Source organism: Poecilia mexicana, unplaced genomic scaffold (genome assembly GCF_051168715.1).
Source record: "Poecilia mexicana isolate PSO_F unplaced genomic scaffold, ASM5116871v1 scaffold_4, whole genome shotgun sequence".
Classification (NCBI taxonomy): domain Eukaryota; kingdom Metazoa; phylum Chordata; class Actinopteri; order Cyprinodontiformes; family Poeciliidae; genus Poecilia; species Poecilia mexicana.
The window spans coordinates 23,819,736-23,825,623 of record NW_028263373.1 but is presented as its reverse complement, the minus strand read 5'-3'; the positions used below and the strand labels follow the sequence as shown (position 1 = coordinate 23,825,623).

The following is a 5,888-nucleotide window of genomic DNA, read 5'->3' as shown; positions in this document are numbered from 1 at the left end:
AACCGTCAGTTGTTGACCTCAACCAAAAATCAACCATTCTGACTATAATTCAATGTTGATTTACCATTGTGTGCAATCTGGGCAGTTTGTTGCAGCCCTCATCACCTCCTCATCTCCCCCTACTCCCTCCCAAACCTCCCCCACCCAGCCGCTCCTCCCAACCTTCTCCTCTTTACCCCCTCTCATCCCTTCTTCCCTCCCCCTCCTTGAGCTCTGGGTCAGAACATTTTATTACTAGGTGGGGGTTAATCATGTTTCAAATTAAGCACTACATGTTGAGAACAGTGGGTTGTGATTCCTTTCTGTACATTTTCTTACTTGTCTGTAAATATTATTACTGACTGTGCATAATGTGTTGACACAAAAACATCTACAAGTCTGTACTAGGAGTTGTACAGTCCACCTCCCCAATTTTACACTTGTGGTTTGTCCCAACCAAAAAGCCACTTTGCTGCTGGCTTGTTTGCTACCGGCTTCTGAATTGAATTCTCCGCTGAGCAGTTTTATGGTAAGTTTTTCAATATTACTTTGATCTTAAATGTGTTTATTGAAAAATAAGGGCATTGTTTTGTGCCCATAGTAATCCTGGTTATTTTGGGGCAAAACGGATATTTTTAATAATTGAGGTCATGTCTCCTTTTGTATTATTTTCATCCTACCCACCACTCCAGGCCTAAGTATGAAATCCTGTGAGATTTTGTGGGATTTGAGTTTTTAAAATAGGGCGGGGCCTATTGTTTGGTCTGGGAGAGCATGTGGTGGACAAGGAAGTGTAATGCTGGCTGCTCCAGGTGGGCTTTAAATTGTTGTGACATTAATCACTTGTTTTTAACTTTTTATTATGATATGCTTAGGGATGTGCTTAAATGAGCCTCTGTACCAGAACAGCTGAGTTAGATGATTACATGACCGTCTGCAGCCATCAAGAAGTGCAGAAGGTTGTTAATCATCCACAGATTCAATCCAGGTGAGGCAGAAGGGAAACACTTAACATGTAAGGCAGGTGAAACACTGAACTAAACCTGCTAAGGACTGATTCAATCTGTTGATCCTTGGATTGGTAACTGGTTAAATTGAACTGGACTATTGTTACTTGTGTGGGATCTTTATTAGCATATAGACACTTTTTAAGGAATTTAATCAACTTATTTGGAAATATGTGTAGTTGATGGAAGATTGAACCAGCTATTTGATGGAAGTTTATTCTGTATAAATTATAATTTTTCCAACTACACTATAAATCACCTTTTGTTCGATTTATTTGTCTCTGGTGTGTTAAATAAACCTGATCCTCCCTGAGTTTTATTGTTAGGTTTTCTGATAAACAGCCCTTTATTTTAAATATTGATTTAATATCAATATCATAAATCCTACACTATACTACAGCTTGATGGGTAAATGCAGTTGTATATGTAAACATTAAGATAAATATTAATGAAAGATTAAGATATTAATTTAACAGTGAGTGTACATGGGGAACTATATGGTTTGTATTTGTTCTCAGACCTGTAACCAGTACAGTGTTTAATCTTTCATTGTGTTTCAGAACTTTTCAAATGTTTATCATCTTTCTAACTGGCACCTTCCTCACTTTTATTTTTTTCAGCTGTTGCTCTGCAGTTTGACCGAAAGCTGACTCTTGAGGACTGCAGCAAAACTGTCAAGAAGTGGCTTCATTATGCGCCAGAATGAGAGGAAGACATCGCAAGGAATCAAAGTGACGCCAACCAGAGTCAAACTGGGGTTACCACAACTTGTACTGTTTCCCTACTTCATAGGGAACTTCATGGACTCTGTTCTTCTGTGGACAACAGACTGTTGTTTTGACAGTCAAAAAGGAATCAAATATGTTTAAAGATCTGTCCCTCTTTTCTTAAATAAAATGTTAAATCAAACCCATGTTGTCATTTTTAAACTTTTGTACACAGTTTACGCATCATCTGCCAATAATATAGTGTTTAACACCAGTGAAGAAACTTTTAGTGGCATGTTATGATGTAGACCTATCAGACGTAAAATGTACATAAATCCTTAGCTTTCATTCAATATAAAAACCCAAATCTGCATGTACATCCACAGTCAAATGATGGTTGAATCAACATTGATTCAATGTAGAATCAACACAAATCTGCATGCAGATCCACATTCAGATGATGGTTGAATGAACGTTGATTCCTAACTGATTCAATGTAGAATCAACACAAATCTGCATGCAGATCCACGTTCTGATGATGGTTGAATGAACGTTGATTCCTAACTGATTCAATGTAGAATCAACACTAATCTGCATGCAGATCCACAATCAAATGAGTGTTGAATCAACATTGATTCAATGTAGAATCAACACTAATCTGCATGCAGATCCACGTTCAGATGAAGGTTGAATCAACATTGATTCAATGTAGAATCAACATAAATCTGCATGCAGATCCACAATCAAATGAGTGTTGAATCAACATTGATTCAATGTAGAATCAACACTAATCTGCATGCAGATCCACAATCAAATGAGTGTTGAATCAACATTGATTCAATGTAGAATCAACACTAATCTGCATGCAGATCCACGTTCAGATGATGGTTGAATGAACGTTGATTCCTAACTGATTCAATGTAGAATCAACACTAATTTGCATGCAGATCCACGTTCAGATGATGGTTGAATGAACGTTGATTCCTAACTGATTCAATGTAGAATCAACACTAATCTGCATGCAGATCCACTTTCAGATGAGGGTTGAATGAACGTTGATTCCTAACTGATTCAATGTAGAATCAACATAAATCTGCATGCAGATCCACGTTCAGATGATGGTTGAATCACCATTGATTCCTAACTTATTCAATGTAGAATCAACACAAATCTGCATGCAGATCCACGTTCAGATAATGGTTGAATCACCATTGATTCCTAACTTATTCAATGTAGAATCAACACAAATCTGCATGCAGATCCACGTTCAGATAATGGTTGAATCAACGTGGATTCCTAACTGATTCAATGTAATATCAACACAAATAGGCATGTAAGTTGACATACAGATGATGGTTGAATCAACATTGATATAATGTCAGTAATGGTTGAAACCCTAACGTTGATTCAACATACAAGTCACCGACCACTTTCAATGTTGTTTCAATGTCAGCGTTCAACGTTGATTCAATGTTTCTGGCTGACATTGATTCAATGTTGTTTCAATGATTCTGTGCTATCTGGGTTCTGTGACTGTGTATGGTTTCTCCAGGCACTCAGAATGTTTCCCAAGATCTACAGGAATTCTTGTTGGGGAAATGAAAGAGGAGCCAACCAGTGAAGTGCTGTCAGTATCTCACCTCTCTAAATTATTATTATTATTAGAATTTCCTATGGGATGAATAAACAATTTTTTTATTTACATTGTAATTGAATTTGAAAATAGATGCTACAATGATAAGAGAAAATTAGTCTGTCCACTTGACTGTTTTCTGATATATTCATTTATTTTGCATGATTTCAATCTCTTTATGGCCAAAGTAGCTGAATTTACTCATTGCCTGTTTAAGTATAGAAGTCCAGACAAGGCAGTGCAATGCCGTGTCTTACCGCAGGAGGTGCTGTGTCACAGATAAAATGAAGCAGACAGTTGGGCCATACCCATTGTTTCTCTTTATGTTACCATCATACATGCTTGATCACCTTTGTACTACAGATTCTGACATTCCATAGTCTGTTTAATATATTGCATGGATGTATGTAACTTATTTAGTCTTTCTGATTGGCCATAAATACGCAATAAAAATACTCATGGTGAAGCACAAAGTGCAATGTCTCACCAATAGGTGGCAGTTCTGAGCTTGATAAGCAAAATGTGTAATAGCTGATCTTCTATGCATTGAAAAGGCTGAAAAGTAAAAAAAACACCGTCACAAAATAATATTGCAGGTTGATTCTCTCTCTGGCAGTTATCTACATCACAGCAGCCTGTTAGGTTGGGTTTTTTTCTGTTTTTTTTTTTTTCTTTCTTCTGTTCTGTCCTGGGTTTTCTGGGAAGCTGCTATTTCCCCTCTCCTGCCATCCGATGAGGACATATCTGTCACTTCAGTACAGCACCATATTCGCCGTTGTAAAAAGATCTGGTCAGAAACCATCACTGCACTTAATAACACGGCCGCTCAGAACAAGAGACAGGCTGACCGGAAGAGAACCTCTGCGCCCGCTTACTTGGTCGGTCAGAAGGTCAGGTTGTCTACCCGGGACATACCCCTCAAGTCCATGTCCAAGAAATTGTCTCCCAGGTTTATTGGCCCATTTGAGATAGTTTCAGTCATCAGTCCGGCAGCTGTACGCCTTCGTCTTCCTCCCTCCCTACGTGTTCATGCTACTTTCCATGTCTCGCAGATTAAACCTGTCCTGTCCAGTGATCTTTGCCCTCCAGCCAAACCCCCTCCTACCACCCGTTTTATTGACGGTCATCCTGCATACTCCGTCCGCCGGATTGTGGCTTCCCGTCTGCGTGGTCGGGGTCACCAGTACCTCGTTGACTGGGAGGGCTACGGTCCGGAGGAACGCTTGGGTTCCCCGCTCCTTTATCCTTGACCCCTCCCTTATTAGTGATTTCGCCGCCTCTCAGCCTTCCTCCTCTTCTCGGCCGCCAGGTGGCGTCCGTTGAGGGGGGGGGGTACTGTTAGGTTGGGGTATTTTCTGTTTTTTTTTTGTTTCTTCTGTTCTGTCCTGGGTTTTCTGGGAAGCTGCTATTTCCCCTCACAGCCACCAGATGTCACCACTGGGCGGAGCCCCTGGAGAAGTATGGTGGCCAACCTGTAGACACAACTGTGTCTAATTTTCGAGAGCTGCGGAGGTGCTTCATAAGGAGCGACTAGCTGACACTCCAGTGCCTGAGTGTTTGCCTCAACTGGTAAACGTTTCCTTAGTGAAAGCCTTCTACGATTGAACTCGTTTTTTGATCGCTCCTTGTGTTCTCTCTGTCAGGTTTCCTTGCGGTCATCCTGAGAGTCCTTGAGGTGGACAAGCGTTCCCGTCTGAATTTCCCTTGTGTTTCCTCACGACGCCATTGGTGTTACCAATCGGTTGCCCTCCCTCGTGCACTCGCCTCCCTGGTCCCTTCCTGTGGATTCCCTGCATCTCGCCACAGGCTGGGCCTGCCGGCGTTTCATCGGGACCCCCGCTGAGATGTCATCTCGCTCCTCTCACCAGCTACAAGGCTTACCTACTTGCTCTCCAACGGTAACCCATTTCTCCAGCTGCCGCCACCGACAAAACCCAACTCCGCCTTCAAGTAAGCACTCTCTGAAAGACTCTCTGAATTATTTCCTTGGATCTGTCCAGTATTTCACTCCGCTTTTCTCAACAGTCCAACCGGTTTCCCTCTACTCCCAGATTCCAGGACTGTTCCCCCTGATCCCCACCACCTTTCCCCAAATAAATATTGTTTTCATATCGCTTCTCAGTGTGTTCTTGCATGTGGGTAACCCGGCTAGAACCCAACATGACACAGCCAGACTTTTAAAAGTAAATGGAAAATGAGAAACACATTTTTGTGACAGAGATATCCAGAAGAATTGGTGCATGGACTTTATATACAAATCAAAGTAAGATGCAATTTTTGAAAATCAATTATCCTCAATTTTAATAAGAAAAGGGAAATCAACAGGGGGAAATTTTATTTTAAAACATCAAAATTTGACCTTGGATATTTTTTTTCTTTTTACTATCAGTATGGATCAAAGCATCAGTATGGATACTTTAATTCCATGCAGCATGGAATTAATTATGATACTAAATAAGGCATAGTTAAAAATGGTTAAAATAACTAAATGTTTCAATTAAGGTCAAAACTGTGATATAAGCTGATTCAGTGCCTCATCAGTCAGGAACCTCACCGCATGTC

At 40.5% G+C, this 5,888-nt stretch overlaps 1 long non-coding RNA gene across 1 annotated transcript; it reads left to right on the top strand.

Annotated features, from left to right (window-relative positions):
- The first annotated feature begins 398 nt into the window (after positions 1 to 398).
- Positions 399 to 1,895, top strand: LOC148160002 (uncharacterized). The gene is made up of 2 exons (XR_015762770.1): positions 399 to 967; positions 1,607 to 1,895. It is a non-coding gene; the product is annotated as an uncharacterized LOC148160002 (long non-coding RNA).
- The last annotated feature ends 3,993 nt before the right edge of the window (positions 1,896 to 5,888 follow it).